Below are 17,256 nucleotides of genomic sequence, written 5' to 3' on the forward strand. Positions count from 1 at the left end.
CCCCTCTAGGGACCCTAGCACAAATTGGGCTTGTTGTCGCTCGTTCAGTCCTTGTAGGCTTGCCAAGTACTTGGTTTGTGACTCCCACTCCTTTAGCTGCAAATCAGACCCCAACCCACCATACTTTGGTGCCCAAGGGGCTCCCATAAAAACTGGCATTACGGATGGTCGCCCAGCAGGCGCTGCTTCATCCACCATATTGGCAAGGCAATTGCTCCACTCAGGGCAGCTATCCTGCCGGCTACGCCACTTGTCACCAGGCGGGGGCGCTATGACCCACTCTACCTCAGCTACCCCAAGGAGCAATTGCACCCACCAATAAAGCAGACCACCAGAGGATGGAAGTTAAAACTACAAGTTTTATTGACAGAAAGTTTCACATAAAAATAAAAAGGGGCCGGCCTTGTAGAGATTGAGAGAGAGAGTGACCACTCTGTATCCGTGCTGAGGGGTAATGTCTTCCTTCCTTTTACAATGATAGGGCTTGGCCAAGGGGTCTGTTGAGCTGGGGCACTGCCAGGGTCGTAGGATAGGGGGCGTCCTACTATGGTTATGTCCGTCCTACGGGGAATAGCCCTCTAGTCCTTACTACCAGTCGCGTCTGTTCACCGGCGAGGCCTGGGGTACACACTGTGACACACGGCAAAGGGGCACTCCACACAACAGGTGAGTTAGTCACACATAAGCACGGCAAACGAATACACACATAGGCAGGCAGCGGGTCGGTTAGGCAGACAACACTGGTGGTGGTCTCGTAGCTTCTATGGGAGGGGTCCGAATTAGTATCCGCACATCGCGTCGGGCTACTGGGGAGGCCTGGGTTACACACACACACACACGTGGCAGAACAGAGACACTCCAAATGATCAAAAGAATTAAATCACGCTTCAGCACAGCACTCACATACACCCGTTAGGCAGGCGGTCAGTAGGGCGGCGTTAGTGCAGGTTTGTCACGGCTCCTCCAAAAAGCTCCAGGCACAGCGGAGTTGGTCAGACCAGCTATCCTGAGGCAGAGGGGATAGAGAGAAGGAGAGCAGTACGACACAGCCGGATAGCAGCAGTGGACTCTGGGTTACAACAGGCACAGCAGGCTAGTGGAGCGTCGCCACAATGGAGCAGGGTAGCAACAGTAGGCACTGGGTTACAACAGGCACAGCAGGCTAGTAGAGCGTCGCTACAGTGGAGCAGGATAGCAACAGTGGGCACTGGGTTACAACAGGCACAGCAGGCTAGTAGAGCGTCGCTACAGTGGAGCAGGATAGCAACAGTGGGCACTGGGTTACAACAGGCACAACAGGCTAGGAGAACGTCGCTACGGTGGAGCAGGATAGCAACAGTGGGCACTGGGTTACGACAGGCACAGCAGACTAGTATAGCACGTCGCTACAGTGGAGCAGGATAGCAACAGTGGGCACTGGGTTACAACAGGCACAGCAGACTAGTATAGCACGTCGCTACAGTGGAGCAGGATAGCAACAGTGGGCACTGGGTTACAACAGGCACAACAGGCTAGAAGAACGTCGCTACGGTGGAGCAGGATAGCAACAGTGGGCACTGGGTTACAACAGGCACAGCAGACTAGTATAGCACGTCGCTACAGTGGAGCAGGATAGCAACAGTGGGCACTGGGTTCAACAGGCACAGCAGGCTAGTAGAGCGTCGCTACAGTGGAGCAGGATAGCAACAGTGGGTACTGGGTTACAACAGGCACAGCAGACTAGTATAGCACGTCGCTACAGTGGAGCAGGATAGCAACAGTGGGCACTGGGTTACAACAGGCACAGCAGGCTGATAACACGTCGCGTTATAACTAGCTAGCAACGATGGATACAGGGATACAACAGGCACAGCGGACTGCTAACAACTCGTTACAATGCAGCAGGCACTTATCTCGTCCTCACGATCCGTCACAATGTCCAACTCCCTCCCGTCTCGTGAGGGGCCTTCGTGGAGGTTCCAACTTGATATTCCAACTCGTGATCGATACTAGGCTCAGCTTTCAGCTCACTGCCATCGGTCACCGCTTCCTTCCTCGAGCTCCTTGTCCGTCCGTTCCTGCTGTCGATCTGACTAGAGAAGGTATAAGAACACTTTTCCCCCAGTTAAGCCCCAATCACAAGCTTCCCAATTACGCTGCCCACCTGAATCCCATGATTGCATTAGGTTAACTACTGGGGATAGGAGGCGGCCATCTTGTGCTACACAAAAATACTTCCCTTGGGGAACCGTGAGCCACCACGAGTCACACACACAATTCCACCTGGTGACACCCACACACACACACACACACACACACACACACGGCCCTCCCCTCCGTGCACACCATCTGTCTCCATGAAAACCAACGGTGGAAGCGTGGATGCACCTGACGCTGCTCGGGTGGAAGCATAATGTTTTTCCGCAACTTTTGTAGACTATGTGTGCAACTTTACCAAACAGAAGTACACTCATTCTCCTTGGCCCGCTCTCGTGGTGCTCAATGGACACCTGTCCCTCGACATGCACATTTAATCCAAATAAAACATTCACAATCGTGAACGCAATGACGCACAGAAGACGACTAGCTAAATTATTGTTATTGTTATCGGTTAGCATCATTAGTAGGCTATGCTGCACACATCTGATTAAATTGCATTCAAGTTGACTGACCATCTCAATACCAATGTTTTTCAACTCCAAGATTTAAAGGGCCTAGCTGTCCCAAGGAGAAAAAGTATGAGCTTACCTTGAAACTTTAGCACACGTGGGGAAACTGAACAGTCCAACAGTAGAGTAGCCTATGATAAACTAGCCAGCTATGCTACTTTGTTTACAATATTTTGAGGCTTCAACCAGACAGCTGAATTTAAGAGCTCGAGTTGTAATATGAATAGTAGGCTATAATCTGCATAACATTTGCTGTTATGAATATCAGAAATGTCAGTATATAGAATGTATATTAATTGCATAGGCCTGTGTGTGTGTGTGTGTGTGTGTGTGTGTGTGTGTGTGTGTATAAATACTGAGTGCCGAAAGATAATATGTACAACCTACTTTTATGCTGTCTGATTAAATCACAAATAGTGGCAGAACAGTTGTAGAATAAGCAACTAGCCTATGCGGTTAAACCTCATTGCTGTATTTCAGTGTACAGGTGCCTAACATACATGTATGCCTTTCAGGTCACTAATACAGGTATTAATTAGGTAGCCTATGTATTAGTGGCTTATATGTGAAGTGAACCTTAAAATCATCTCCAGTGCTTCCTTGATTTTATACGTGAGATTCTCATTGGTCCAGTTCCTGTTGATGGTATCTGATATGATCACCTCCATTTTGCTAATCATCCGTGACGCCAGGGCTGACGGTTCAATTAGCCCGGCGGTGGAGGTGTATCTCTTTTTTTTGATAAATGTGCTGTGTGTGTTGGTGCAAATGTAATTGTGGTCTCCTTCTTCACTGTGCACCAACAGCGAGGAACACTGGGTGCAGGAGGCCAGCTCTGGTGTACTTTTCAGTGTCTGCAGCAGCCATCCAGTGATGTAAGTCATCACCTCTCTCTTTATCGACTCCCCTGCCTCCAGTCTGTCCTCTGTTGCTAGGCCCTCTATGTACTCTGGGCTCTGTTTTCAACGATAAAATGAAGAAATTTGTGTGTGGTTAGACACATATCTATGTATTTCATTATAGATGAATATGCTTGATTCCTCACAGTCAGAGTAGTGTGCCTTTTCACAAGTTTTACATTTCAGTGTTGTATTCAGGGCTCGACATTAACGGTAGCCCAGTAGCCCCGGGCAACCAAATTATGACAAGTGGCAACCAATTCCTCACTCCTGGTTGCCCCTGTGGCAAACACAACATTGCCCCATTTTTCCTGTGGTTTGATTATTATTTTCATTGTTTGGTATAATTATCAGTACATAGGCTACACATACATTTCAACATTTCCCACATGTGGTGGGCAACGTAAACTTAATTTTCTGACTCGGGATGGCCCGGCAAATCAACGCAGCTAATAGTAAACCAATTAAACTTTTTTCAAGTAGGCATAAAGATTAGTGTTGCACGGTTCACCGATACTACAAACTAAATGTCACAATGGCTAATGTTAGCATACTTTAGGATACTTTTAAGAATGGCCGTGTTCTTCTGAAGTAGCCTAACATGCGTGCGCACAAGGCACCCCCTCCTCTAGAAGCTAGCCTCTGGCTGTGCGTCTTTTGTCCCCTCACACACACGTATGTGCAGCAGTGCCATAAACAGCGAAACAAGGCTGCTAGTTTAAGTGATGCTATTATAAGACAATAATAGGCTAATATCAAGTTGATATGATCTCTTGCATCTCTCAAATTTGTGTTGCTAACCTGTCTAGGCTATGGGATTTAGGCAATTTTGGGTTCATTTAGAAAGCTACGCAACCTTGGCAAACTTTTACATCTGGAGAGAGCTCCTGCCATGCCGCCAGCTCAGATCATGTCATTCGTGTAGTGGTCACTAAAATCATTAATGAACATTAGAAGACACTTATCTCTTCTATGATCCCAAAAAGATTGTCTTCGACTTGTTATATTTTCGAAAATGTATTTAATCTAATGATATAGAAAACAATGAATTGCACCTCTGATTGCATCCGTATGCGTTATGCGCAACTAGACTGTTAGCTACTGTAATTACTCTCCCCACGTATTTCTTAAAGTGACAGGCACTCAATTACACCTACTGTACACACAACCAATGTGCACTCAATTAGTCCTACACACCATACTGTAGTATGTATCCAAGACATTAAAGATATGCCATGTTTTAGTGCACAGAGAAAAATAACAGGCCTTTTATAATGGGGCAACCATTTTTCTGTATTTGGCAACCAAAACCTCATGCCTGGTTGCCCAGTTGGCAACCACTTTTAAAAGCTAATGTTGAGCCCTGGTTGTATTGTATATTACGTACAAGGCTATCAGTTTCTGCAGGGACTCCCACTGTTGGCTCTGCTTGGGGGTCTTTCATAAAAAATGAAAAAAGGTTCGCACACTTGAAATCCTTCTTTTTAGTTTTATTTTCTTTTCAGTTATATTCTCTTTTCTTTAGCACAGAATAGTAATTACGTTTCGACCGCGTGGTCTTCTTCAGATTCAACTTCAGGAACATAGTGATTGACTTTACACCTGGTCTGCAGGGGTGTGGCTTCTTTTAACCCTTACTTCTCCTGCAGATATTTCTTTTTCATGTAAACTTTTTAAATCTTTCTTCGTATATTCCCGGTCAGTGCTTGTTGTCTCTTCTCCAGCACCAAATAAAGAGTCTTTCAAAAAAATCCTTTCGTAATCCTCAGGGGTAAATTCAAAGGTCTCACCTTCATCCACCATGGTGCTGGACATGTGCTTCAAACAAATCAAGGATTTCTTGGGAGTGCTCCAAAAAGGCTGCATTCAATTAGAGTAAAAAAGTTTGTCTGTGTTTTCTCTGCTTGGGGGTCTGCCATTGCCAACAGGGGGAAGCCGGGTTCGTCAAGGCAGTTCCCTCCCTCTGCACTTGACAATTTCGCCACAGATGCACTTTTCAGCAGGGGGTCAGGATTTGACTGATTAGCTTCGCCGATTAGCAAAGCACTTCCTCGTCGCCATTTTCCAGAAATACATCATGTCCGGTGCCGTTTTCCCTGCGTTTTCCTCATGCTGATTGGTGGCTGTTCCACTCTCAGCTCATGCACGAGCTTAGTGTGGGCACGAGCTCTCGTTCTGTACCTTACGTCAGTCAGTAACCTGGCACTTAATTGGCTAAGTAAAATGGCACCGGAAACAAGCCTCTTGAAACGCCATGTTGAAGCCTGAAAAAATCGTTCAATTTTGGCACTTTTCACTAGCCTAGCATTCCCATTGAAACGAATGGGGGCGGGACTTGTTCACTTTCTCCAGTTCTTATAATACCTCCATGCTTTTCAGAGCCGATGCAAACTCCTGTGTGGTGGGGTTGTAGCGGTGGCCGCCTTTGCCCCTTATGACTGAGAATAAATTCTTTTTGGCAGAGGTTTTGAGAGAGTTTAGTTCTGTATTTAATAACACTGCAGAACATTCAATTTTATGTAAGTCTATGCATGTTTTTGTTTGTTTTTTAGCTTCATATCATACCTCAAGACAATCCTGATTTAGTTTGGCCGTGCATAGAAATTTCAGCTGAAAATCATCCAGTTTCCTCCAGAGGAACAACACACTTCGTATTGTGAGTATGAAACCCCACTGGCATGGTGGAATGAATTTTGGTCTATGACAGTAAAGCAAAGAAAAGTAATATTTGTTTTGATGCCTAGATGTAGTCGCCTTGCTTTACATGTGCAATGCATATACAAACAACATTTGAAAGAGCACCTGAAACTCCAAGATGCAATCCATGCCATAGACTCTTCCAACACAGTGACCTGGACTGTGCTCCTCTTATTTAGAGGGCGACGCCAAGGATTTTTGTCCTTGATGAATCTGTTAAGTTTGTGAAATGTTGCATTAGGTTCTAAATACAATCTGGTTTAACATCTAGTAAGCCTATTTGTTTTAATGTGTACCTTGAGTTCAGGATATCAAATAGTCTATTCATGTCCTGAAAGAAGGCTGCAGTGTCTTTCGCCTCGGGTGGGAGCAAACCCAGGTCGACCATAGTTAGCATACCTTCAGAATCAAATGCAGTGTACAGGTGCCTAACATACATGTATGCCTTTCAGGTCACTAATACAGGTATTAATTAGGTAGCCTATGTATTAATGGCCTAACATAAGTTGATAAAATATCACTTTTTTTTCACTAGAATAATGACTACTTAGTATTGCTACTTGATCTCTCACCAGCTGCCACAGTATGGCTGAAGACCTGGGTTGCACGCTGCACACTCATATTCATGAATGGTGGTACTGTAGGTTTATATGTTTTTCAGTCAGCTTTGGAGCCAGTCTTACGGTGTTTTGCCTGTCCTTGCTGTGAAAGGTCTCCAGGTGGCTCCAGGACATGTTTTTATCCTGTATCTAGATAGACAAGAATTGATGTTGTTTTTTATCTTCTCTAACATCTTCATAAAAACTTATTTTTTAAAAAAAAAATTCAAGAGTGAGTTGCATAATATCAAGTGTAACTATAACGTTTAGTGTTCATTTGTTAGTGTGGGTGCTAACCTTAATCCCATGCCTCTTAAAGTTGTTCCTCACAGATTTAATGAGGTGTGGAACGTCAAATATGATGGGGATGGTGTGGCCATCCACAGTGAAGCTGTGTGCCGTCTCCATCTTGTCATGAATTGATAGACTAGCCCCTAGGGTTTTTAGGCTTTTAATGTTTGTTGACTGGTCACAAACCACACACACAACCTGTTGACAAGTTGCAACAGGAGAGAAGAGTAGAGGATCGGAATGGAGAGGAGCAGAGAGGAGATGGGAGATAGAGAAGAGGAGAGAGGTGAGCATCAACTTGATGTAGACAAGTTGATGGATTGCAACTTCATTTGTCATTTGTCATTAGTGTCATACAAACTGTTACCTTATTGCAACAATAAAGTTATATAACCAGTCAATTCTCTTACTGTCAGCCCTATGTTCGTCATGTGTCTCACAGCCTCCGCTAGTACATCAGCAGTTTCTGCTGCTGGCAGAGCGGACTTGGCCAGGAAGTACCCGATTGCCTAGAATAAATTATGAACCATACTCGTCAGGTATCCTATGTGTCATAAACTGTATAAAGCAAGAACCCATATCGGCATACAGGCTAGGCTGTAACTGGTAAACATACTTGTTTATGTGCTTCGGTAATGTGCTTCGGCACATTACAACCATTGCATGGTCGGCCATCTCTCCAGCCTTGGTGAGGCCATCCACGCAATCAAATCTGGCATTATATGCCAAATGCCTTTTTATGGCCATTTCGTCTAGTACAATGGTGACATTGCGATGGTGTGGCTCCATTGTACTGACTAATTTGGCAATCCGGGACATGATCGTGTCCAGGAAACCTTGCTGTAATAACAGAAGGCATTTACTGTATTACTTAAATATTCCTTGCATGCCATTTATATATAGAAAACAAAACAAAGTGCTTTTGGATTTGTTACATTGGCCTTACTTTAAAATGTCCTACGATGCTACTTGGGTAGCGGCGCAGTGTAGATGGACAGGGAAGGCAAAAATGCGTTCTTAGGACTTTGTAAGCAGTAGGAGATTTATGGAGCAGCTGCAGTGCCAAATCTTTAACTAATTTTGGAAAGTTTCTGCACTTCTTTCCTGATGTTGATTGCAATTGAAGGAGGAGGAACTCCCTGCTGTGGGGAGGGAGAGTTGCCAGTGTGGGAAGCTGACCCTTTCGCTGCTCTGCCTGCAACCTTTAGAAATATGAAGAGGTAAACTAGTATGTGAGCACGTCCAGCACTGTGAGCTCTCTGTTTGTGATGAACTGCTATGTTTTGAGTGCCATGTAGATGCCTACTTTGTCTTCAGATCTTTCACTCTTATCAACAGTCTCTTCAGTTCGCAATTGCACTGATTTTCTTTTTCAGGTTACGGTTCTCCTTCCACACATTCCTAAGCTGCAGACCTAGGAGATCCTTCTCTGACTGAGTGTCATGCAGTTTTTTTGGAGCTGTGTTATTTGCTGAGAACAAAAAGTACCACGTCCAATCAATGCTTGTCAAACTATAACCATAGCAATCCGCTCTGTTTTGTTCAAAGTATTATATTAATATGTGATTGCTTAACTATCCTTTGCAGGTCCTTTATTTTGAATACCTCATTGAGATCTACTACTGCATCTCTCCCTACATCTGCCTCTCCATGGCCCTCATCTGCCTCTCCATGGCCCTCATCTCCCACTGCTGTCTCCTCTCCTTGAAATTAGATGTGTTTGATTAATAGTGTTAGATACTGTATATTGCTGGGTGTTTACTGATCACTGTCTGGTTTGCTAACATTTTTTGTTATTGTACTATACTCTTGAAACTTAAAAAGAAATCTGAAAAACCCACCAGCAGCTGTCCTGTACATTATGGGCATGGGAAAAGTTTGTGTACACAGCAAAGTGGGTACGGCATTATCTGCAAGTCTTTTCCTCTTGCTCTGTAACAAAATTGTGTTATATGCACCTGAATTCTTGTTCTATTATGCCAGAAAATTTTGATTATGATTATGATTCCCTGTGCGCCAGTGATCACCAGTCTCACACACTGTAAACTCCAGTAATGTTTTTACAGCTACTATATAACGTACCATTTGCACAACCATGCTAGGACTGAAATGGTCTTCACACACCCCATAACCCCCTGCCATTAGCACAGTCCATGGTGTGTCTGGTGAGAGGTCTGCCCTTCTAAGGTTTTCCAACCACCTTCTCCTTCTAAAAGAAATATGTAAACCTACTGTTAACAATACGAGTGCATTTCTCTGTAGCAGAATTTAGAAGTAAGGGCTTCCTTCAACAATAAATACAACATGTGGTGCAAGAGTAGCCTAATTGCAAGTAAAATCAGTTTGATGATCACAACCAACGGTAAGTGCCCAGCTGTAATATTAGGCTACTGTAAAACTTTTTCGCTGGAAGTGCATTGGGGTAACAGGACAACTGTACAGAGACTGACAGGTTTGTTGAAAGGTCTAATGTTACGAGAGTATTACCTTAAATTCAATTATTAATTTACGGGAAGACATCGGGAAAAGAGCAAAACACGAGAACACGAAAAAACACGAGGATTGACAGCTATGAGTGATAGGCCTAATATTTTACTTACTTACCCATCATCATTCTTGGGGAAAGAAAAAACAGACTTGTGAGACTGTTGGTGCAGCCAACAGCTGAACAAAGTTTAGGCATTTTCTGCTTGTTAAGATATCAAGATACCAACACTAAAGTGATCTAAATAACTGAAATGCAAATATTCCGTTAAAATACTATAGTTACGTTTGTTCATTGGTTAACATTCCAGAGCAGGTGCAGAAAAAAACAATTAGAAACAAAACAATCCAACAAAGGAGTAATTTCAATCTGTTTATTTATTGTCTTGTATTATTACAGCCTACTTGCCTTCCCCCCGCTGCGTCCATTTGGCATAACAACGGTAAATGGCTCATTTTCGCCCGTATCGTAGGGTATTGACACAGATTACAGCCGGAACTACTCTCAAAGTGGCCAGGTGACTTATACATTGTTCGAGAATATCCTTAAACATAAAGAGAGGAAAAGATTTGCCAGTGTTTCGGTGAAATCAGTCATCCGAGTGTCATTGCAGATATCGTTCTCTGTCAGATTGGCAAGCAGTTCAGGTCGAGTGTGACGTCACTTTCAAGGTCTGCTTAAAGGGGGATTTCGCCCCCCTCCCCCTTGCAATAGTAGAACGCGGAAGTGGTCGAACGTTTGCGCCTCTCGCTCCGCTTTAACCCTCTCTGATAAGACTGGTTACTTAATTGTAGTGGAAACCCGTACACTCCAAACCAAACTGATACCCCCTTTCCACCGCCACGAACCAGGTGCTGGTTCCGGGCTGGTGCTAGTGCCAGTTCGGTGCTGGTGCTACCTGCCGATTATTCAAGAACCAGCTCGCTTTTCCACAGACTGAGTTCTAGAGTAGTGCTGCGTCGCTACGTCACTGTTTACGTGCGCTTTTGTATCCCAAAACAACCAGCAGAAATGGAGATGTGGTGGAAAAACTTATTACGATTAACTTTGAGCACAAAAAGCTCAAATGTCGAGAGATCAACTGTATGATATCACTGTATCCATTTGTGGAATAAAACCGGACGTGCCCTATGTTGCATGTGTATTTATTGCAGTCGCTAGAAAAGCATGTTAGCCAACATTAGCACTTGATTAGCACCCGTTGTTATGGTTATGACCATGCCACGCTGCTTTTTTTGCTGCTAACGTTAGCCTGACCAGAAACACCACAGTAGTTATATCAGCATGCTAGGTTGCTATGTTTTGGTCAACAAGCTAACAAGCTAACTTTACCGTTCGGGAGCTTACAGCAACCTGCAATGATCTGTGTGTCCGGGACACATTTGTGTCGCATATAAACAATGAACCGTATCAAAATTAGCCATTAAAAGTGGTCAAGAAACCTTTATTCACATTGAATATTTCCAGTTACGACCCCTGGAGCTGCCGCCATTGTTTTCAGATTTGTTTTGTTACTCCCGCCTCTGTGGACAATGCAAGCTTCTGATTTGCTGCAATCCCACTCACAACACCTGACATAACTGGTTCTTATCTCTGGTCCAGCTCAAAGTTGGTGCTGAGTTGGAACCAGTTTTCCTGGCCCAGAGCCAGGTTATTTTGTGTGGAAAAGCAAAGAACCGGTTCCAGACTTGGCACTGGCTCCGAACCAGCACCAGAACCGTGTCGGTGGAAAAGGGGTATGAGTAGAGTCGAACCGAACTGAGCTGGTACCAGCCAGTGGAAACGTAACTTAATAGCCTCGCTGGCACTCCCCTATTCGTGGTCCTATTTCTGTAGCGGGGCATCCTGCAATAGTTATAACAAACATGAACAAAAAGTCCAGACAGGCTATCCAACATACTGCAAACAGTTAACAACACACAAACACATACACACACACTCACACACACACACACAGTATCTGCATAGGCTCTTTTAATTAACACTAGCCCCGTTTACATGGACACTTCTATTCCGATTAGAAACTGAAAAATAGCTGAATCGGAATAAAAAATCGTCATATAAACACCTCAATCGGAATGAAAATTCTGATCCGATCAGAATTGTAATCGGAATAGAAGAGGTGGTGTAGTCCGTTCCTATTCCAAATGAATGCTCATGTATACGGTCATTCGGATTGACCGTATATCTTCCCAATGAAAAGTAGCAAACAACGGCTATTCCGATCAAAGATTCTAAAGCGCTAACAAGCGGCTGATCGGAATAGAAAGTAGCCCATGTAAACAGACGGCGCAAAAATGTTCAATCGGAATTTAATCGGAATGACAAAAAACTGTCCATGTAAAAATGGCTAATGTAACAGCACCATAGGACAGCACACGTTAATAATTGTGTATCAGCTGTACCCGTTTAACCACCATGCCAATTTGACAACATGCTAAGTTATCCTTATAACATTCATATTATAAAATATAGTTTATTAACTATACACAGTTTGAATATCACAAATGTCAAATTTTATTTTCATTTGCATGCTACGTTGGCTAAGTATGACGTTTAACCTGTTATCATTAAAAAGCACTGTGCTGCCCTTTTTGTTGATTTGAAGCATTCGATACAGTTGATCATCCCTTACTGTTACAAAGATTACATGATATTGGTCTAGATGATAAGGCATGTAAATGGTTTTGGAATTATTTGTCCCAGAGGTTTCAATGTGTTAAGTCAGGAAATATTAAGTCAGAGTTTTTGCCAATCACAAAGGGTGTTCCACAAGGGTCTATTTTGGGCCCAGTTCTCTTCACCATTTACATCAATGACATTGTATCTTCACTAAATGGTTGTCAAGTCCACCTTTATGCTGATGACACTATTTTGTATTGCATAGCTGACTCTGTTCAACATGCAATTGATAATCTCCATCTTTCATTTAATGTTCTCCAAGAAGCTCTCATTAATCTTAAATTAGTACTAAATGAGAAGAAAACTACATTTATGTTATTTACTAGAGCAAGGAACATTGAGGTTAATAGCATGCAAATAACAACTGTAACTGGTTCAAGCATTGATAGAGTCTCTGAATACAAATATCTTGGTATCTGGCTGGATGACAAACTCACATTTAATTACCACGTAGCCATCCTAGTAAAAACACTGAGAAAAAAAATTGGTTTCTTCTACAGAAACAAGGCCAGCGTCCCTATGGAAAGTAGAAAAAAAGTTGTTGAAGCAGTTTTCATGTCAGTTCTAGACTATGGTGATGTGATATATAAAAATGCTACTGCTTCTTCACTAAAAGCCCTGGACTCAGTCTACCATTCTGCCCTGAGATTCATTACGGGTGATGGCTATAGCACTCATCATTGTGTTCTTTATGATAGGGTCGGGTGGTCATCTCTGACAGAGAGGAGACAACGTCATTGGTATCTGTTTATTTACAAGGGTATTGTTGAAAAACTACCAGGTTATATTTCAGATATGCTTATGTGGAATTCTGGTGCCTATCAGACTAGATCAAATGACTCTTTGATGCTTAAAGTTCCTCGTGTCCATTCTGAGTTGGGCAAGTCAGCCTTTTGTTATGGTGCCCCTACTTCCTGGAATAATCTTCAGTGCAATTTAAAAATTAACTCTATAATTCCATATAGTCAATTCAAGTCTGTGGTCACAAACCGTCCTATGCCAATTTGTACCTGCTTTAAGTAAATGTCTTTATTATTATTGTTATTATTATTTTTATTATTATTATTTTTGTTGTTATTATTTTATTATTATTATTTCATGTATTTTTATTTTATTATTTTTTATTTCCCCCTTCCTCCTCTATAATGCAATGTATATTTTCTTATTATTATCTTATTTGAACATCTCTTGTTCCATGCATTGTTTCTGTAATCTCGGCTTCATTGAAAATGAGGGCTCAATGACTCTCCGAGAATAAATAAAGGTTGAATGAATGAATCATAAAACTGAATAACTAAACAGCGTGTGACGTAATGCACGCTATCGCGGGGACAGTCGATACAGTGTGTCTCTACTGTCCCCCGCTGGCCACCTCGCACATTCCTCTAGATTTTGCGATGACCTTGCATGGCACAATGCCATGAAATATGCCACATTTAAGGGCACAGAATAACGTTTGTGATGATACCAGTTATGTTTAACAGTCACACTCTAAAAAATGCTGGGTTATATTCTCTACCCAACTGCTGGGTTTAGGCTGCTGGGTCATTTTGTGGAGTTGTTTTTACTCAAGTTGTGTTATTTTCGGTAACCCAGCTTTCTGGGTTGTATTTTCGAACAGTGCCCCTCCTCTCCCCCACTACACTACCCAGCATAGGGTTGCTTTTACTCAGCTACATAGTTAGTTTGAAAAGAAAAATCGTTATTCTTCCAACTGTCCAGTCGAGTCCAGCAGTTGCTGTCAACATGCAATGGAAATCAGGCCATTTCGTAAGGTATGTATCTGCTTTTAACCTTTATTTTATTGCATTATCAAAAAACTGATTTTAAGAGTCCACCCAGAGATAGCTGCTAGCCTTTGTGATACGAATGAATATCCTGCCTCAAGCAGGACGTGTCATTCATGCCAGCTAGCTAACATTAGATTAGACTTACAGTTACAGTTAATGTTACATCTACACAAAGACAGACTCATGAAAACATAGTTCTGTCTTCACTGAGTATAACCTGCTGAACAGGATCAAAACGAACTTTTACAACTAGAAATGCAATTCCAAGGAATTACCAGTGCATGAAAATGCAAAAATAGATAGATAATGTAGATATGGTTACTAAGGTGTAGCTACACTGTAAAAAAAAAATCAGTAAAAAAACGGTAAAAGGCACGGCAGCAAAAGTTGCCAACCAGTTACCGTAAAATTATGGTAAAATACCATACACGAAATTGCCGTAAAACTATGGCTTTCCCCCGTGTATATTGACCGTAATTTTACGGCCAAATTGCAGTAAAATTACAAAGAAATTGTGTGAATTTACTACAATTGGCCGTGAAATTAGAATCAATATACACGGGGAAAAGCCATAATTTTACGGCAATTCCTTGTATGGTATTTCACCATAACTTTACGGTAACTGGTTGGCAACTTTTGCTGCCGTGCCTTTGACCGTTTTTTTAGCGATTTTTTTTTTTACGGGGAAGATTTTTTTTTTTTTGCTGCTCTACATTTTAATGTGTTTTTCACTATTCTTATTCTATTTTCTCTTATTTTAGACATGTTACATACATGATCAAACCTATACCATAATAAAAAACATCATAACAATACACCATCAGTTAGTTCCAACAGTTATACGTTTATTCTAACATCAAATGAGGCATTGCATTTCTACAGTTTCCAACTAATTTACAGTGCATTGTAAAACAAAATATCCCTCAAAATGTTTGAGAAGAACGATGACTTGAAACTACTTCAACCATTCTTGTTGTGACAACTTAAAACTTTGTTGTAGCTATTCAATTCATTTCAGGAAAATGATTGCCTTAAACCTTTTCATTTGGTTTTAACACACTAAACTCATCTAAACACTCATGACTGAATAGATTCATTCAATATAAAACTATGTGATTGAACAGTTTTAGGCAATGCAAGCCAAATTATAATTATTAAGGCAATCTACAAAACCTGTTAACTTCACTCCAGATAATTTGTAGCTTGGGTTTGAACTGCTTTCTCCCATCATTGAAATTGAAGACCATAACCTGAATGAACTAAATGAAACCACTTTGCTGCTTGGTGTAGCTCAAAAAGGAGTGCACAGATCAACCCATTATTAAGACCATCAGAAACATGTCCCAACCCCTACAATTGAGTGGAATATTATGTGTTTTTAAAAAAAGAAGAGCCTAAAAATACACCAAGATTCAATGTCAAACTCTAGCGAAAGCCAGCATATTGTTCAGGAGAGGGTGCACAATAAAGTTTAAGTAGACAATGGAGGCCCCTCTTCAACTTCTGGACCTTACTTGATCAACAGGACGTTCTCATACAGTATCTTACATTCAAGAGTAGTGGTGTCCACGGCGCCTATGACAGCAGTGGTAAGATATCTGTTGGAAGCAATAAAATGTAGACACAAACTTCAGAATTAGGATTTTCCAACCACACAAATGAACGGTCTCAGACAGATTGTGCAAGGGCCTATTTAGACTGCAAACATGGCGACTGCGTGTCAGCTGCATTACCTGTCCATTTTGATTTTGCCACCGATGTAAACAGGTTAGAGCATGCATACTGCCTGCGTGATACACATGTCTCAGATGTGTCTTGAACCACACTGAAAACATGTGTATTCTAGAAATAGGACTGCCGCGTATTTTTCAAGCAATAAGCAAATGTGTGAAAAACATTCCCATTCAAAAGAGACAGTCAAAAGATGCTTTAATAGGCAGACTGCCTGCAACAACGCTACATCTGAGACATTTCTGGTATTAATGCACAGATAAAACACAATGCAGCAGCCACGGAACAGACACGCAATGCACATGCCATGTTGAAGGTCTGAATGGGCGCTAAAATACCTTGTCTAATACACTGACGCTCACCTGTCATAGATAGTTATTGCAACTTGCAAGTTCTGTGGACTGTACAACTCTTCCAAACTCCTCCTCATTCCTTTGTTCGCCTCATCTCCATGAATGATCTGCTTTCAATATGTGATTGAGAGACAGATGCCATATGCAAGAGAACAATACAATTACACAAAATACCAACCAATATGAATGACATTACTCTTTGATAAAACAAACATAATAGCATTTAATACAAGTAATTTAAGAATGCAATACATATGTGTAACTTAACATTAATAAGAAAAATACTGCAAGTATTTAGATAAAATGTTGTGTTGACTTACATAGCCATTAGATCCCAGGTACTTTCGTTGTTAGCACTTATTCTGCTCGTATTCTACATTGGAGGGACAGAAGAATAAACATTAGGTTGTTGAATAAAGCTGTATTATACAAACAGACCTCTACCTATTTTTCTCTGTATTGCATGAAGCACATTACAGCAACAATGAAATGATAAACTGGTTAACATAGACAACAAAATAATGTTCACATAAACATAATGATGCTTACCAGATTGTTTAATCTGCAGTTACCACAACAAGCCATTCTGGATACGTTTAGCTGCTAATAGCCCGATGCTAAAAATGATGTGCTATGCTAGTTAGCTAAACAATGCCTATTGGGTTATACAAATACAAGGACAAAGATAGGTAAAGCACACAACAGAGTCCTCCTCCTTAATCTTAATTATGATAGTCATGCATTATTGAAGGCATGTGAACACCCTTTGAAATATCAAAATTGATGGCTTTCATGAGCTAGCACTAGGTTGTTAGCAGCAGCTAACCTGCTACTTATCGATATAATGTTAGCTAGCAATCATTTGCAGTTGACAGTTTTATTACCACCCTAATTTCCTTACATTTTTACTCAACCTTACCTCTGGATAGCTGTGCCTCCTCTTTCACAAAGATTATTCCATCCTGCACACGTGTTTCTCAGACTTCAAAAGCTCCTCTGTTGAAAGTTGCTGCATCACTTCACTTGGTGAGCGAGTGCCGTGAAGAAAAAAGTAACGGTCGTTCAAGCGAACTCCCTTCCC

General features: G+C 41.8%; 1 long non-coding RNA gene across 1 annotated transcript; it reads right to left on the minus strand.

The window, feature by feature from the left end:
- Positions 1-15,502: 15,502 nt before the first annotated feature.
- On the minus strand, positions 15,503-16,543 carry LOC134101808 (uncharacterized). Its single transcript, XR_009941456.1, has 3 exons — positions 16,496-16,543; positions 16,185-16,282; positions 15,503-15,689 (listed from the first exon to the last, which is right to left on the minus strand). It is a non-coding gene; the product is annotated as an uncharacterized LOC134101808 (long non-coding RNA).
- Between the last annotated feature and the right edge of the window lie 713 nt (positions 16,544-17,256).

This window comes from Sardina pilchardus, chromosome 15 (genome assembly GCF_963854185.1).
Source record: "Sardina pilchardus chromosome 15, fSarPil1.1, whole genome shotgun sequence".
NCBI classification, from domain to species: Eukaryota; Metazoa; Chordata; class Actinopteri; order Clupeiformes; family Clupeidae; genus Sardina; species Sardina pilchardus.